The sequence below is a fragment of the Marmota flaviventris genome, chromosome 3, assembly GCF_047511675.1.
Source record: "Marmota flaviventris isolate mMarFla1 chromosome 3, mMarFla1.hap1, whole genome shotgun sequence".
Lineage (NCBI taxonomy): Eukaryota > Metazoa > Chordata > Mammalia > Rodentia > Sciuridae > Marmota > Marmota flaviventris.
In genome coordinates this window covers 168,437,499-168,455,485 of record NC_092500.1, presented here as the reverse complement: position 1 = coordinate 168,455,485, position 17,987 = coordinate 168,437,499, and the positions used below count along the sequence as shown (strand labels likewise).

Genomic DNA, 17,987 nt, shown 5'->3' with positions numbered 1-17,987 from the left:
ACTTCCAGCAATCATGTAATTTTTAAGAAACCCCATATTCCCACCCCTAATTTTTTCTCTTTCGTTAAAAAACGGAATAATTCCCCATTGCTTCTTTCTCTGGGTTTTCATGTTTCTAGCCAGGTCCTGAAATGGATTGGAGAGACCACAGTCTCCAAAGTTGTTATTCCAATATTCCAATGAATTCTCAGTTGGGAGAATGGAACCTCTGGCGTTCTTCCCAGAAAGCCAGCTTGGTTTCTTCGTGGAAAGTATAGCATAGCTGTAGGAATTGAGGAAGCCGGGATTCTGGTCCTGTCCTAGCTTCTGACCTTGGACAAAACCCTCAGCATCTCTGTTCTGCAGCAGTGTATGTAGTGACAGGCCCAGGGGTGCTGCTGGGAGGTGACCAAAATCTCAATGGCAGCTTTGCAGTGGTCGCTGATGCCTGAAAGAGGACAATAGGCAAATAGAAACTGTCGGATATGTATGGAGCTTTTGCCATTTGATGGAGCCGACTGGGGTTTCCTTGAGTATTTCTGGAAGTGCAGACAAGCTTAAGTATACAGACTTATAAGGACTGTTTGGGGTCATTCGTCTTTTACTTTATAGTTGAAAAAACTGAGTCCAAGAGTGGTGGCACGACTTGCCCGCAGCAGCACAGCTGGTGGAGCAGAGCTGACACGAGAACACAGCTGTGTTTACTGCTGGGCTCGTGACCCTCCATGGCCACAGCCTCCTCCTCGCTCCCTGTCCTGCCTGATGAGTTGGATCTGCTGATAGCACATTGCATCGTTTTCTACTTCCCGGGATGTCCTTGGGATCCTCCGGGGGAGCTGGAGGGCTGCTGGAGGCTGGCCCTTTCCTTTCCAGCATGTAGAGTGAGCTTGTGGCTCTTCATCTAGTCTTCCCCACTCCCTCTGGCACCTCTTTCAAGACGGTGCCCTAACCTCATGACTGTTACATCTTTTCTTATAATAAACACCCCATAAACCAGTTTTAGAAGTGTTTGCAAACCTGTAAGTGCTAGCCCGCACCTTACATCTTCCGAGCACACAGCCTAATGATCTGTACTGAGCAGCAGGTCTTTAAAGAACTACATGTCACCTGCGTCCATGGAGACAGCCGGACATGCTTATGTTTTCCTCTGAGGCGATACACATGTTACACGCACCCAAGAAAGCGGTTCTTTGCGTCTATGGAGAGAAAAGATTTCATAGTAGGTGCTTTTATAGTGTGTGCTGGAATGCCTTCAATTCATCCAACAAGGTGGAAACTGTATCTTGGCTGTGTTCTGGAGTTTTATGTGACTGTGGCATTTATTTTTTACTGTTCTATGTACAATAAAACTACCCAGTGATGCCTCTGCATCACTGGAAATATGTGTTACTTCCGAAATGTTACCCGTCTACATGTGGAACGTACCTACCAAGGGGTACCATAAACTGGCCAGGATTGAATTTTAAGAGAACTCATTTTATTATAAACCACACATTTGTTCACCTTCCTTATTGTCAGGCTTTTGTGTGGAGATATTGTTCCCTGACCACAGCCTTGTCTCACTGCTCCCGGATGTCTCTTTGGCATGCCTTCGCCTTCTCGCCTTCATTTTCAGAAGCAAAGGGGCAGGAAGTCAGGTTTCTGTTTGTGGGAGGGACGCCTCCATCACCCAGGGGTTTGGCTGATCTGTTCTTCTGGTCCCTGGGTTCAACATCTGCCACACGATCCCTCACGGAGCACCAAATGGGTGCAAAGTAGTCTATTTCAGATTTCCTCTGAGTAAATATAGAACGCTCTTCTTTGCCCTCGTTCCTATAATGTCAACTAATTATCTCCTCCCCCTTCTCACCCCACCTCACCAGATGCAGTTAATTTACACCGTCTCTCTTCGAGTCTCCTCACTTAACAGGCTTGCTCCATTCTGGCTCAAGGGAAGCCCGTCTATTCCCTTGGAATTGTGCATGTCTGTGGAGGAGGAGGGGAGACTCAGGGGTGCTTCCCAAACTTTTCACCCCTAAGGATCCTTTTATTTCTGCCTTCGTGAACGTAGGGTCTTGCAAGATTTTGCCTTTCAGACTGCAATGGATGAATGTTAATGAGATATAATTCCCTTTTTAAAAAATTAATTAAAGACATATAACAAAATGGGAGGGGGGAAAATCTCATCTCAGGTATGTCATTGACATTATCGATGGCCAGTCAGAATTTGATCAGAATGACAAAACCGGCATGGCCACAGCCTCGTGAGAGACCTCAGTTTCAACATAGTCACATGACTTTTCAAGGAACCTGTATGACCATGTCTCTGCAGGTATCCAGGTTCCAATAGGCTGCATGAAACATTAAAGATAGCTTTTACCACCTTGTGGCACCTTGGTTGACAACCATTGATGTTTACTATAGGGGACTGACCTTCAGAGACAGAGTTCTTCATGTCCCAAGACCTAGCCCCAAACTTGGAGTGTTTTTATTTTCCTCCTGCTAAATGACACCTTGCCTGATTGCATGCTTTTGTCTCTTGGGCAAATCCATCCCTCTGCAATAGGCCAGGCCATGACAGAGCCCGGCAGCAATCCACAGTCCCCAGCAGTAGCCCCCTTCTATGTGAAACTGTGGGAAGTGGGCACAGGTAGGGCTTGTTAATTTTTTGGGAAAAAAAAATCAAAAGTTCCTATCTAGGAAAAAAATGCAAGGCAGATTGTGATGAAACAAACAGAAAAACCAACAAAACCTTGCATGGTCTTCTGCCTAATCTTGTCTATTAGACCTGTGAGGTGAATGGAAATGAAAAGGCTCACACTGATTTCCACTCTGGTTTCAGAGGGGAGCTTGAACTCAAGTTGTCATGGGCTGAACTTTATTCATGTACAACTTTTTTTATTTTAGTTTTACTTTATTGCAATGCTGGGGATTGAACTCAGGGCCTCATACATGCTAGGCAAGCACTCTACCCCTGAGCTGTACCCCAGCACCTGAGCTTTCTGCAGACTCTCTTCTCTGTTGGGTTGCTTCTTCTGAATGTCCATTGGGTTTCTGGTTCTCAGGATAACCTGGTGGTTCATAGAAAGGGGATTTTTTTTTTGATAATTTTTTATTGATTTTTAAAAAAAATAAATGACAATGGAATGCATTATAATTCTTATTACACGTATACAGCACAATTTTTCATATCTCTGGTTGTATATAAAGTATGTTGACAGCAATTTGTGTCTTTATACATGTACTTTGGATAACGATGTCTACTATATTCCACCATCCTTGCTGATCCCCTGTCCCCTCCCTTTCCCTCCCACCCCTCTGCCCTATCTAGAATTCATCTATTCCTCCCTTGCTCCCCCTCCCTACCCCACTATGAGTCAGTCTCCTTATATCAGAGAAAACATTCAGCATTTGTGTTTTGGGGACTGGCTAACTTCACTTGACATTATCTTCTCCAACGCCATCATTTACCTGCAAGTGCCATGATTTTATTCTCTTTTATTGCTGAGTAAAATTCCATTGTGTATATATGCCACATTTTTTTAATCCATTCACCCACTGAAGGGCATCTAGGTTGGTTCCACAGTTTAGCTATTGTGAATTGTGGTGCTATAAACATTGATGTGGCTGTGTCCCAGTATGCCATTTTTAAGTCTTTTGGGTATAGACTGAGGAGAGGGATAGCTGGGTCAAATGGTGGTTCCATACCCAGATAGAAAGGGGATTTTAAGGAGTCTCTGGCATGAGAGAAGAAGAAGGGTCACTATTATTCTGTCCTTCCAAAAGCCCCATAAAAGTCAGATGGTACAGAAGGCAAGATTTCCTCTTGGATCTTTGCGGGATGCCCCTGCCCATGGGAATCCTGGTAGGGCATTTTCCATAAAGTGGGCAGGCCCAATCTGTTTCTCACATGCTAAGTACCCCAGTCTTTGTCTTGGGACGTTTGTCTCATATATTTCTGATTTCTTTTCCTGGGAGAACCATATTTAGTGTTGATGTGTTTTGCTTATTTTCTTTTGCAAGAAGCCAAATGAACAACAGAGTGATCCTTGTTCAAAAGGTTTTCTCAAAAATATCTGGAGTTTAATTGCCTATAACTTTTCCTGACTATTCCTTCCTTTAATCGTTAATTTTTAAAAATTCTAGTAAATATGCATAACATCATTTTACCATCTTACTTATTTTTAAGTTTCATGTTAAGTTATATTCACATTGTTGTGCCTTGGTTACTACCATTCATTCATAGAACTCTTTATCTTGCAAAATGGAAACTACTGCCCATTAAGCAACTCCGAATTACCTCCTTCCCACAGCCCCTGGCATCTGCCATTCTGTCTCTGAATCACATGTTAAGTGGCATCATATACTCTGTCCTTTTGTGACTGGCTTATTTCACTGAGCATAATATCCTCAAAGTGTTTCCAAGTTGTAGCATGTGTCAGAATTTCCTTCCTGTTTAAGGCTGAGATACTATTTCATTGTCTGTTTAGACCACATTTTTTTTTTTTTATGCATTTATCCAGTGATGGACATTGAGGTTGTTTTGACCTATTGGTATTGGAAATGATGCTACTCTGAAAATAGGTGTATAAATATGTTTTTGAGTCCCTATTTTTTATTCTTTTGGGGAGCTACCTGGGAATAGAATAGCTGGATCATGTGATAATTCTATTCTCAACTTTTTGAGGAACCACCTTACTCTTTTCCGAAGTGGTTTGCAGCATTTTACATTCCTACCAACAAAGACGCAAATCAGAGTTCCAGTTTCTCTATATCATCACCCAGATTTGTTATTTTTTGTAATTGATTTTTTGATAGTAGCCATCCTAATGGGTATGACTTTTTTTTTTTTTTTTTTAATGTTTTCCCCTGCCGCCGTCTTGGTGGACACCTTTGCTGGCTGCTCTCAGCTGTGCTCCTGTCTTCTCTGGGCCCTTCCCTGCCACTTGGCATGGTCTTTTCCTACCTCTCTGTGCTTCACAGATTTCCTTGTTTCTTGAAAGCACATGCGTGGTTCCTCTTTCTTGAGTTATCACTGAACCCCAGTCAAGTGCTATTTGTGGGATGAGAACTTTTAGAAAATAACTGGGGGAGTAAAGCTCCAGGAGTTTGCATCGGTCCTGGGCACTTGGAGTTTTTCTTTTTGTTAATTTACTAAGAGAATTTCTTATTGGTCTATTCTTGATTTGTAGAATAGACTCTTCTTTAATCCCATTGTTCCTTTCATCACAGAGACGGATTTGGATACTGAGTTCTAGGTAGTTCTAGTTGGAACTGAGCCCTAGGTAGGGGTCTGCAAAGCCCAGCATGTTCCTGCGTCCTAGGCCATGAGCCAGTTCTCAGGCTGTGACCACTCCCTCCTTTTTCTCAGGTATGGCAAGCCAGATATATTGGTAGTGTGACCTTCCTCCAATAATAAACATTTATCTAATATTTAATTGGCACCTGTTGTGTGCCGGGCATTGTGCTTAGCAATTGTGCTAATTAAATAGCCTTCTTAATTACTCTTCAGTGGTTGATCAAAATCCCAATTTTATCGGGAGGGGAAAAAATAGTGTTAAGGAATTAGGTAACTGTAACTCAGCCCAGGTCACTTAGCCAATTTCAGTAGTGAAATTGGAATTTAGTCAATGGGTAGATGTTACAGAGAGAAAGATGTTGTTATGACAAAGGGAAAAACTTTTTAGAATTCAGAATTCTTGAACGTGGAAAGGCCTGGCCAAGCATGGTATGTAAGAACCTCTGGTGGGCAGGGCTTGGTGGTACATGCCTATACTCTCAGTGATTCAGGAGGCAGAGGCAGGAGGATCACAAGTTTGAGGCCAGCCTCAGAAACTTAGTGAGTCTCTAAACAACTTAGTGAGATCCTGTCTCAACATAACATAATAATTATTAAAAAAAGATTTGGGGGTATAGCTCAGTGGTAAAACCCTCCTGGTTTAATTCCCTGTTTGAAAAAAACTCTTGGTGGGGTCAGTGGAGAGGGGATCTGTTTTTCAGGATACGGTGTATATTGCCGGCTCTGGAGTGTCACTTCACTCTGAAACTGAGTAAGTCCCATTCAACTGTGTGACAGGTTTGGTGGAATATCAGTAGCTGTCTAATGTTACAGAAGTCTGAGCCTCAGTTTCCCTGTCTGTAAAATGAAGTTCCTTGGATTGATAGGTGACCTTTATGTCACCTTCCAGCTTTAGTCTCTCTGATTCTAGCTGTGGGGCTGGGTTTGGGTGTCAGGCATACTAATTGTCATCCTTGCTGATCAATAATCTGTAGACGCCATTACTACCTGTGCCTCTTCTGCCCAGGCTCCGTACCCATCTCCAAGATGGGTAGAACCCAGTGTTCTGTAAAAAAACTGAGAAAGCCTGGCCCTGGGTTTTTGTTTGTTTTTTTGTTTTTGTTTTTAGTGAAAATTCCATTCCCTCAGGGAGGGTTTAGATTTTCTTACTAAAAAAGTCCTGTACTGGATGACAGCCCGAGGCAAGGAGAAATAGGAAACACACTTTCCTTTGAGGAAGGGATGTCCTCATGATTAACTAGGTGGTGTTGCAAAGTTTGTGCTCATTTCTGCAGCTGAGTTAGTGTTTTTTTGGGGGGGGCGGGGTGCCGGGCTGGAACCCAGGCCTTGTGCTTGCTAGGCAAGCGCTCTACCGCTGAGCTGCACCCCAGGTCCTGGAATAATTTTAAGGATTATGCTTGTTGTTGGTGACCCGTCTCCCTAGACTTGCGGAGCTCGGAGGTTGGTGCTCACTAGCTTAACAGCCTACACCTGGGTTCAGGCTCTCTCTCCTTCCCTCAGTCATTGCTTGTTCGTTCAGTTATTAAGTGAGTATTTATGAATTCCTGGCAGTGAATACATCAGGGAATATAAGAGCGTTGTCCCTACTGTCTTGGAGCCTACAGCTTAAATAACCACGCAGATAAATATCACTGCCAACTGAAACGTGCTCTGAGGGTGGGTGGCTGGTAGACAGGCTCCAATATTCTAGGTCCACCATTTTTTTTTTTCCCTCTGCAAATGCCCTGGACCATTACATCAATCTCTAGTATCTGCTCTCCTCTCACTTTGTACTTTCCATTTCTACCTGGGATACCCACAACAAACCCTCTGCCGAGGTAAATCCTATTCTTTTTTTCCAGACCCAGGTTAGGGTTCTGCCTCGTCACAGATATCAATTCTTGTGGCCAAAGTATCTTCGTTTAACATTTATCACATATACTCGCTCCTATTTGGATGTATGGATATTATTATCTTTTTACCATTTGTGTTTGCTTTACATTCCCAGCGACATTATAATTCTTAGATACCAGACACCATATGTCATTTAAAATTTGACTCCAATACTGATGAGCTAGGCGATGGTGTTAAGAATACTGCCTTTCCCCTTGAGTGGTTGGATTGAAATACATTAACATATGTAAGTTGCCGACATGGTGCATAACAGAAAAAAATGCTTTTAAAAAAGCGATAGCAATTATTATCCCTGCATCTCCCACGATGTCTATACAATGGCGTGGATATTATAGGCACTCTGTGAATATTAGTTGGCAGATTAATCTCAGACTGCCAAGCATCAGAGAGTTTGGGTGACTGAGTCCTCTGCCAAGACATATAGGAATTTTCCTGTAAGTGTTTGTATTTGACAGCTGCTTAGCAATCTTGCCTCCAGGGGCAGATAGGTTAAAAAGAAAAAAAAAAAAAAAAAAACGGTGCCAAGAACAGATATCTAGGGTTGTGAAGCAGAATGAACCCTTATTTGTTTAGGAAATGTTCACGGAGGACCTGTGACGTCATGGACTCTGCAAGGTGCTCTGAGGGACGATCAGATTGACCACACGTGAAGCTCTTAGGTGCAGACACATCGTGGTGCGGTGTGCAATGCACAGAGTGCTATGAGAGGCAGAGACGAGAGCTCTGGAAGATCCCAAGGGTGGCGGTGACATCCACCCTGGCAGAGGTGGGTGGTGTGATGGGTGGAGCTTGGTTGCGCAGCTGGGCCGAAGGGCATCCTAGGAGGAATGTGTGCAGGGAAAGGCAAGTGCAAAGGAAAGGATTTCCCTAAACCTGCCCTCAGTTTAGAGGTGCATGGACGAGTGTGAAGAGGTAGGAGAGCTTGGAAAGATTATTTGGGATCAGATTTTGGGGGTCTTCCTATGCCCAGGCAAACATACTTTGACATTATTTTATTGGCAGTGGAAGACAGAAAGGCTGTTGTGTAGTGCAGTTTCACTCTCAGGCCGACATTTGGGAAGGGTAACTTTGAGGATGGATTGGAAAAGGGAATGGAGGTGAGGAATCTATTATTAGAAAGTTCGTTTTCCCTGCTAACTACCCCCGTTTCAGTCTCTGGAGGTGAAAGGTCATTTTCTCACCTCTCCACACCCCTACTTCCCTTTCTCCCCAGGCACCACCACCCTCTCTGAGGTTTGCTGATGTTGCCACTTGTCGCCACGAGTCTGTGTCCCCTTTGTTCCCTCGGAGGCTCAGATCCTTTGCAAAGAGCTGCTGTTATGCCATCTGGCAATCCGTGAATTTTTTAGTAGCCTGGATGTCTGTGAGAAAGCAGAAACTCTGAAGCCAGCATCCAAACCATTGGTAAATAATTCTCCAGAAAAAGGGGAAAAGACCGGAGGCAGAGAGACCAAACTGGGTTCCCCATATCCAGCCCTTTCATTCCAAGTGCTTGTCTAAGTTGCCCGCATCAATTTCCAGGGAAACTCAAAGGGCCCCCTGGATGTAGGAGCACTCAGAACAGATAACAGTCTGCTCTGGTGTTCAGCTTCTTCCTTATAAAACTGTGTGATGTGATCAAACAGCAGATTTCTCAGGCTGTGGATGAGTCAAGGTGAAGAGAAGAACCAAGGTCTGAAATTGTGCTGTGCCACAAAGAAGAGACGCATTTGTCACAGAAGAGACACACATTTGAGTCTCTTCCCAAACGTGTCTATCTGGCTCTGGGGAAACAAAAAAAGCCCTGGAGCTTGGGAAAGATTATAGATTAACCTAAGGAGGACCTTCCAGAACTTTCTGATATATATATATATAATTTTTTTTTGACTTGGGTAATGGGGCTGAATCAGTTCTTTTTGGTTTATTTTTGACCCAGCCAAGAGACAAATAGGCCAAATGGTTGGGAAATGAGACGCATATCCCAAGGAGGTGAGAAGGAGTTACCCACATGACTTGCAGATTTAGGACTCAACCCACCAGGACTTGAAAGATTGTTTGTTGATCAAAATCTTGCAAGAATTACTCTTTCTTGCTGTGTTCTTCACATTGACCTAGAGTTGCCATTGGAAGGAATTTCATCAGAAGGGAAAGTAGTTGAGTGACAGGAGACTCAAGGCCTGTTGGGCAGCCGACCCGAGTCCAGGAGGAGTCAGAATTTCAGCCTCTGGGCCAGGCCGTTAAATGTTTGACCTTCAGTTTTTGTTCTAAACCCACCATTTCCACTAAAGGAAAACTATCCTGGTCCCCTCAAGACCACCAGGGAGCCAGAGCTGGTGAGAAATGCTGTAGCTGCTTCCATTAACAAGAGGTTTTGAGAAAGAAATAAGGAAGAAATTCATAATCCCACTGATATGATGGAGGAATGGAGGGATTTTAAGACCCATGAGAAACCAGAGCTTTCTTAAAAGATAACTCATAAGATGTTGATGAGCGTAGGGCTTTGGCACTGTACATCTGTATGCTGCTACCCAGAGGGCCACGGTACCTCGGAATGCCAGTCCCTCCCATGAAGCCCGAGAGGCTCTCTGTGAAGGCAGGTGGTAAGCTTTTTGTGTGTGATCATGCAGGGCGCTTTCCTGATGACCTTAAAGCTGTGCCCACAACTCATGTTAGCTACGTACAAGGACCATCATCCCACATTTCAGAGGACAAAACCCAGTTGGAGATCAGCTATTTCAGAGACCGGGTAGCAATTCACACTCTCAACTGGGATCAGAGACCAGGTCTCAGGCTCCCAGGACAAAACCCGAGGTGGTCCCCACAGCAGAGGCACAGAACAGTGAGGCTCCTGTACATGCTGTGGCCGAGTCACCAAGACTCCAACTGGACTCAGGGTTCGGAGGACTCTTCAGCCTCCAAACGTGTGCCAGGGGTCAGGCTGCTGGCGTTTTATTTCACTAGCGTCAGTACTTTTGGGTGAAGCCTGTTTCTTCTGTGTAAAAGGCATTTTGTTACTTCAGAAGAAATAAGAATGCATAGGACACTGTCGACTGAGGACAGGCAGGCTGAGGAATCGAGGGGACTATTCTTGTTGCAATACGATGATGATAATCTGGCATCAGAACCTCTACCATTCTCTCATTCATTCATTTTTCCCCCTCTCATAAAATCTAGAGTGGTCAGATTCAGCAAATAAAAATTCAATTTGCCCATTTATTTTAATATCAAATAAATATGACACTCTTTTTTTTGTTGTTTTTTTTCGGTGGTGCTGGGGATTGAACCCAGGGCCTTGTGCATGAGAGGCAAACACTCTGCCAACTGAGCTGTATCTTCAGCCCCTGACACTTTTTTAGTGTAAGTATATCCCAGTTAAATAAATAAACCATCATTTTTCCGTATTAGTCTGTTCCAGGCAATGTCAGAGATAGACTTAGGCTGAGAAATGATTCTTTATATATTTGAAATTCAGAGTGAACAGGGCATTCCTGTACTTGATCTGACAACCCTATCTGATCCCGTTTATTCTTGGAAGAACAGAAAGTCACACCTGGCCCACCCCACCGGAGGGGCAGGAGTGGTTCAAGACCCTGGCTGGCCCCAGAGTCGTGTGCTAGGATTCTTCCTGTTGGCGAGCCTTTGTGGGGCTCACCTCTTTGCCTCTGGTCCACACTGAGGTTGATTCGCACTTAGAGATCCATTTAAAAGGCCAATAGGCAAGCAGAAAGCAGACGGGAGTCCCGGGCATCTTCCCCTTGTCAGTTTCTCCTTCCAGACCCCCCTCCGCGCCCCCAGGCTCCGTCTCTTCCCTCCTGGTTTGTCACCTCTCGGTGCCTTGGTCTCAAGCTCCGTCTAGACCCTGCTTTATGGACTTGTCACCTCCCCTGGAATGCTTTTGCTTAGTGTCCCCTGTCTATGTCCAGCTCTCTCGCATTCTGACCTCCCTAAAAGCCTTTGTTCGGTGTCCCCGAAGTCTCCTTCTTCAGTGCTCCCAACATGTGGGATTGTTTAGGCTCGAGTGATAAATGGCACAGAGTTAAAGGTGCAGGAGAAGCTCCACTCTCCCTGCTTGGTTGTGGCTGATGTTTGAACAAGAGCCAGGCTTGACTTGGACCTCAGGCCGGCAGCCCACTTGCTGCTTGCCCATGTAAACGAGTGGCCAGCACGTGTTATCATCCAGATGTGGAGCCACAGGGGGAAGGGCAGCCACCCATTAGACACAGACCTGCATAGTTCAGTGACCTAACAGCAACCACCAAAATCTAACTAGGAGTATTTGATGTCAGGTAGATTTAATCCACGTAGACAAAGGGATGGATTGCAGGCTTTTAAATTTCCCTCCTCCTCCTCCTCCTCCTCCTCTTTCTCCTTCATTCCTCTTCCCTGTTGCTTCCTGCCCTCTGTTTTAGGGTCTTCCTGGCTTTCTCCCCATTGCCTTGCATTTCTGGTGCAAGGTCTAACCTCAGTTCCCACTCGGGACACTTAGAAACATTTGCTTCAGCAACTTGCACCCGGATGCCTTCCTCTGACTCCTCCTTTCTGCCGTCCATTCCCGGACAAGGAATGAAAAGCCGGCTTCGCTGTAGGTGTTCCCTTTAGAACTCCAGGTTGGTGCTTTTCACCTCGAGTAGCGTCCATTGGGCTTGTAAATTGCACTGGATCAGTGAGCCCATAATGAGACCTCCAAACCCAAACAGTGGAAGTCTGCTGGGACTTTATTGTTCATAAAGCCTCTTCCCTGGGGAGGGATAGAGTCATTAGGTGTGCACTGTGTTTAATATTTGGTCATCACAGGAAGCAATAATTTCCTATTTTTATGGTGGCTTTGAAGTTTTTAAAGCAGTTGTCTAACTCCCATCACTGAGCTGGGGAGCAAATGAAGTAGACGTTGAGGAAAGACTGCGTGGTTTTGGTCGGAGTGTATCTTCTTCCCATCTTTCCCACTGTCTGCCTGACCAGCACTCTCCTGATGGCTGGCATCTGCCTACCCACAGGTCTACCCTGTCCTCTGAGCTCTGATCCTTTCCTGTAGGTGGGAATGTTCCTTTCTGTAGGGAAGGTATAACTGTGGGCGAATAAGGACCTGTTGGGGAACCCTGCCCTGCCTTAAAATATTCCCTTTCATAGGTGAGAAGGTGCTCCAACTTTTAAAAAATTGGTGCCACCCTCAGAGCAGCACCTCTCGCCCCACGTCTTGAGCCATGTTGAAGCAGGTGGCTTTGGGGATGATGCCCATTCTCAAGGTGTCCAGCTGGCTCCAGTGTTAAAAGAAACCCCAAGTAAAGTAAAGGGTTTCCCTGCCTCATGAGGACCGAGACGGTTTTGGCCTGGGAACTTCTAAACCAGAGCCTGGACACCATAGTAAGCCCAAGCACCTGGAGACCGTGGAGAAGGCGCTGTCAGTGAGCTGGTGTGTGATCTCCAGCAGTCACACCAGGCAGACCCGTGGGGCTGGGACCCGGGGCAGGCGCTGCCGAGGGCACAGCTCCCCACCTCATCTGTAAAGGGCCAGAACCTGCAGATCACCCTGCAGGTCACAGGGGTGATGGTCCCGGAGGCGCTGGTTCACCCTGAGAACAGGATTTGTGGCTCCATGGAATTGGGACTCCATGGTGTAATCCTGGGGAGAGTGAAGGAAGACTTTTTTTTTTTTTTTTTTGATTGAGATTCATTCTGTGCAATACCTTGGTCTCTTCAACATTCTTTTGTTTTTCCTCCTTAAAGGAACCTGAAAACGAGACTCAGAGACACACTTCTCTGGGCCTAGCTTTTTCTTTTCTTTATCTTTCCTCTCTCCCTCCCTCCTTTCTTTTCCCTCCCTCTCTTTCTTTTTTCTTTCCTTCTTTCCTATCTATCTATCTATCCATCCATCCATTTATCTATATTCCTCTCTCTCCTTGACTTTTACACGCTCAGTGAGAACCCAGTGAGCAAAATTGTCATGCTGGACCTGACCCCCAAAGCTCTAGAACGACACCCCAGCTGTTAATACGAAGTGATGACCTTGAAAAATACTTCCTGAAAGCTCCCTAAACTTGTTGCTCCTTGGAGATCCAGGGAAGTTAGGAAGCCATGCCCTAGGGGCAGGAGCCCACACCCTGGGAGTCCCTGAGAGGCCCTCCTTTCCGAGGAAACTCATGCACACCTAACCCATGCTATTATGTGCCTGCAAAGGGACAGGATGCCACTTACTTTCCCAGAGTTTGGGGGTTCATACTTTTTTTTTGGCCGCAAACCCATCGATGGCTCAGTGAATGCTGTGTCTCTGTAACACTGTAGTGGCTTATTTACATTTAAGATGGAAGGAAACCATTTCATAAGGAATATGATGTCAAAACATGTATACACTGTAAATATATACAATTTTTGATTATCCTCAATATCTTAATATAAATAAAATTTTAAAAGAAAAAAATGGAAAAAAATATTACATTTTGTCTAGAAGTCAGCAAAAATAAGATACAATGTTTACCCATCCAGGGTCATAGACGGCTTCATCTTTGGGCACACAGGAAGTGCGACTGGGGGCACATGTGCCCTCTCCTACCCCCCACTTCTTCTCTTTCTTGCCTCCCTCTCTCCCTCTGTCTTTACTCTCTTCTTTCCTTTTCCTCTCATTGTGTATGGGTTGTCTTTCCGCCTCTCCTCCCTCTTGCTGCCCACTTCCCCTCCCCAAGTTGAGAAGGACAGGCCTGGGAGCAGCTCACAGTGTGTTGTGGGTAACTTAGCGAGCTCTGTTCTGTTCCTCTCAGCAGCCCATGTGTTTGCTCCTATGAAGGAAAAAAAAAAAAAACACAACAAAACAAAACTTTTCCAACCTACGAGTTCCGTTGTCTCCCTAGGGATCCTTGTTTGAATCTTTGCTGTAAGATTTTTTTTTTCCCCTCTATGAAGTACCCAAGAAATAATTGCCTTATCGTTAACAAACAGAACCTGGCTCTTATCACCCCGTACCCCAGAGGCTCGGTGCGAAAGTTGGGCCGTGCCAAGTGCATGCATTAACCTGATACGCGAAACCCCTTTTCAGAGCCAGTCCTTGGAGGATGCTCATTGAGGGCGTTTTTTGTCGAGAGGTGGCACAGGGAAACCACTTCTTACAGCACTGGGTGCCAAGAGAGATTGGCTGGCGTTTCCACCCCTGTTACAACAAAAAAGAGTGTGTTTTTCTGGGAGAAACATTTTCAGATTGTTCTAATTGTCACTGGCAATGAGCAGTCCTTGGAACTCGAATCTTGCCGTGGCCACACTGGAGGTTTCAAGCCTCCCTTGGCACAGGAGACTTTTTGGTTCCGGGGGTGAGCTGCGGCCCTGTGAAAGCAAACGGCTCATAAAAAGGACCAGGCCTGGCTGCCCACTTGGCCCTGGGAAAGGGTGTGCCACGACCTGCCACCCAGGCCAGGCACCTGGTGTGGCTTCTGAGTTTGTTTTTGGAGCCACAGAGGCCTCCCAGGACAGCTCATTTGCATCTGGTGACAGTCCCTGGCTCTGGCCTGTTCATGTTCTCTTTTATAGAGCGATGGTCATCCCCCAGAACCTGGGGAGACCATGGTGTCTTCTCCTCCCTTAAATCAAAGGTGTCATTTTTAGAGGAACCCAGAGTGAGGCTGGCCTCCGAAGAGTGCCCCGGTACAGGAACGGGGCAACTTCGGGTGTCTTGTGGATCTTAACACAAGGTGGATGGAAAGGGCCCTGGGAAGTACGTGCTTTGGGGTCAGCTCGAATCGTCCTCCTTTAAAGAAGGTTTTCCCTCTTGTGTCTTCCTTGTTAATATAAAATAAATAAATAAGAAAACCCCACAGCAAAGCACAGACAAGATATACGATGTTGTGTTGGCATCAGATTCTGACAGCGAGTCTCAGAAGATCCTTGGGGAAGCTTTGGCTTGGGGTGGGAGAAATCTTTCCTCAAGCATTTCCCAGCATTCCTTCCACACATCTGGTTCTCTCATTTTCTCTCTGACTTCTGTGCCTTTTTTTTTTTTAAAGTAACTCCACTACTGTCATTACTTTTTATTATTTTTAACCATTTAACTAAATGTGCTGAATGGTGATTCCACACGACATCTTGTCTAAAACTCTTTTGACCTTCAGAAGTGATGACCTTAACCAATTTTTACTGGCAAGTGTCTTGACTTTATTACTCAAGAGACAGTTTATTTTTGTTCCTTAAAGGGAGAGGGAGCTTTTCATAAGATCAAAGAAAAAGAAAAGATGGAGGAGGTTCTGCTCACCCATTTCCATGCTGGGGCAAAAAATTTCCCCCTTCCCACCCTGTTTTATTATTATTCTCAGCATCCTCACAAAAGCGTAAACAGACAAGTTGGAATCTCCTGTAGCCCCATGTCCCCCTTAAAGCATTTGGGTGCCTTTTTTCTTTGCATTTGAGATAGGATTCTGAGTTGAAACCTGTATGATTTTCTTTTGCTCAACATAAACAGAGGCCAAATGAGTTGAATACAAAGAAGGAAGGGATGAGTGAATGAGCAAAGGAATGCAGACTGCTCAGCTCTGTGCTCGAACTTTCGTAGACATAGATCTGAGTTAGGAGAACGAAGTCTCCTGCTATCTGTTGCCTGATCCTTTTGGTCTAGGTCACTAAAACCACATAAGAAGCTGAATGGTGTGCAGTTGGTAGACACTGGGTGAAGAGGCCCCACGGGGAGCCAGCCCAGTGAATGAGGTGGGGTGGGGTGGAGGGAGAACATCTAGACTGAGCAAAACTGGGTGCCTCCCTCTCTCCGCACTTAAGAGTTGGTTTAGGTTTGAATCTCAAAGACCGGAAAACCCTGAGGAGAAGAAGAACAAGAGCTGTCACATCCAACCTGGAAATGGAAGAATTCTCTTCTAGGTTATTTGAGGTGGTGTGTGGGAAAAATATTAGAACCGCCGACAGAGCATATCTTCTGATGTTGGGGTCCAGGGGGGCTGGAGAAGAGGTTGTCTTGAGGTGGCAGAGGCCTGGAGGGCATTGTAATGCAGGAAAGGGGCGCTGTCATTCAGAGCTGGGGAGCTGCTGACTACCCTTGCCCAGCATCCACGACAGCCACGCCCTAGGGGTCTCTCCTCTCTTGAGGGTTCAGGCTTCATGGGTTGAGGCTTTGCCATGTGTCAGGAGATTTAGTGACAGCCCACAGCTTGACCAGCTCACGAGGATCTTGTGAAGATTCACTCTTCCCTGCAAAACCAGGCTAAGGAGGTGATCTCCTTTCTATTTGTAGTTTCAAGTTTGGATTGCTAAAGCATCCATAAATACAATCTGCAATAAAAATGCCTGGCTTTTAGCAGCTAAAGCCTCGGATTTACTTCCCATGTCCCCCTCCCTGACTCCACTGCGGTTATACTGTCCCAAGTTATCGAAGGCCTGTGACACAATTGATTCAGTTAATTAATCGACTGCTCAATCAATCCCCAAACATGGAGTGAACACCTTGTAGCACTTGGCACTGTGGTTGTGCTGTGTGGGTGGGGGATGTGAGAACCTCTGGTTAAAGGTGGAAGGGCACAGTTTCGTGGTTGGGAGAGGTGAGCATTTATGCATTCTTGATGCTATCCAGGCTTATCTGTGTTTTTCAGAACTCTTAAGACACCCTGCAAGTCTCCGAGGCTCAAACTTAGCAATTAGTTCTGGAAGTCATGTTGATGTTGTTGCTAGGTTGTTTTTTCTTCTGATGGTCACTATTATTTTCTTGGCCCACCCATCACAAAACAGAGGTCACAGCGCCATGACCTTTTCCTGGTGGAATGAACTGCTTAAGAAGTCACATGGCCAAGTTTGTGTTGGGGGTCCACATTTGTTTCCTCTACTCTTTTAATCAGAATGCTCATTTAATTCTACTCCAGCACCTGTTCAGCAATTAACACCCTACGATTTGCATCTTACCCTGACATTTGCTATCTTTCCAATTAGTTTTTATATCAGTATAATTAGGTAGGGTTATTACAGTGCATCAAGCAGGGTCATGGTTATTCCCAAGCCTTTAAGCGCTTTCCCAGATTTGTTTAGGGAAGCCACTAAGGGCAAATGGTTGATTAGGATCACTGTTTTTCTTCTTCATTCAGATCAGGAGAAAACTGTTTCCCATGTGGCTCGTGAAAGATCAGGGAAATATGTCAACCTATAAGAATTAGTATTATGTAGTTCATGACTTTTGGGCAAATTTACAGAGGATTATAAACAAGGTGCATAAGGTGGATGTACTGGGAGCTTTTCCTATGCAGGGGCCGAGCAAGGTCCTCCCGTCCCTTGCTTTGGGTTATCAGTGGCAAGGACAAAGGGAAATGTTGGGGGAAATTGAAGCCTTCAAATCAACTTTTCAGTGTGTCTGACATACAGAAAGAGAGAGAGAGAGAGAGAGAGAGAGAGAGAGAGAGAGAGAGAGAGGGAAAGAGATATTTTTTTTTCTTCCTAATTAGGCTAGGGGATAAAGTAAAGGCAATTTCAAAATTCAGGCAGAATCTCTATTTAAGCTTAAGTTTAATGCAGTTTCTGTCCACATTGAAAGTATGGAAGAAAAAAAAAAAAAACAAATGTCTCTCCAAGAAAAAAGAAAGAAAGAAAGAAGGAAGGAAGACAGGAATAAAAGAAAGAAAATCAAGTCAGAGGGCAGAGACTTTCTTGGACCCATAGGCAGTTCCATTTATCATATCCTGGATGCTGGAACCATGCCCAGTGCTATGTATGGGTGACTCATAACACGGACTGGAAAGAATTGTCCCCTTATCATTAAACGGAATGTCCATAACGGGAGCTAATCTTCAATAAGTTAAAGTCTAAAGTATGTGCCATTCAATAACGTTATTATTCCATTATATATTATAACATGTAGGTAGTGTTTCCCCACATAGGCCGATGCCAAATT

General features: G+C 45.0%; 1 protein-coding gene across 1 annotated transcript in view; it reads left to right on the top strand.

Moving 5' to 3' along the window:
- Positions 1-17,987, top strand: part of Ebf2 (EBF transcription factor 2) — a 177,237-nt gene that overhangs the window by 12,071 nt on the left and 147,179 nt on the right. The window lies entirely within an intron of this gene.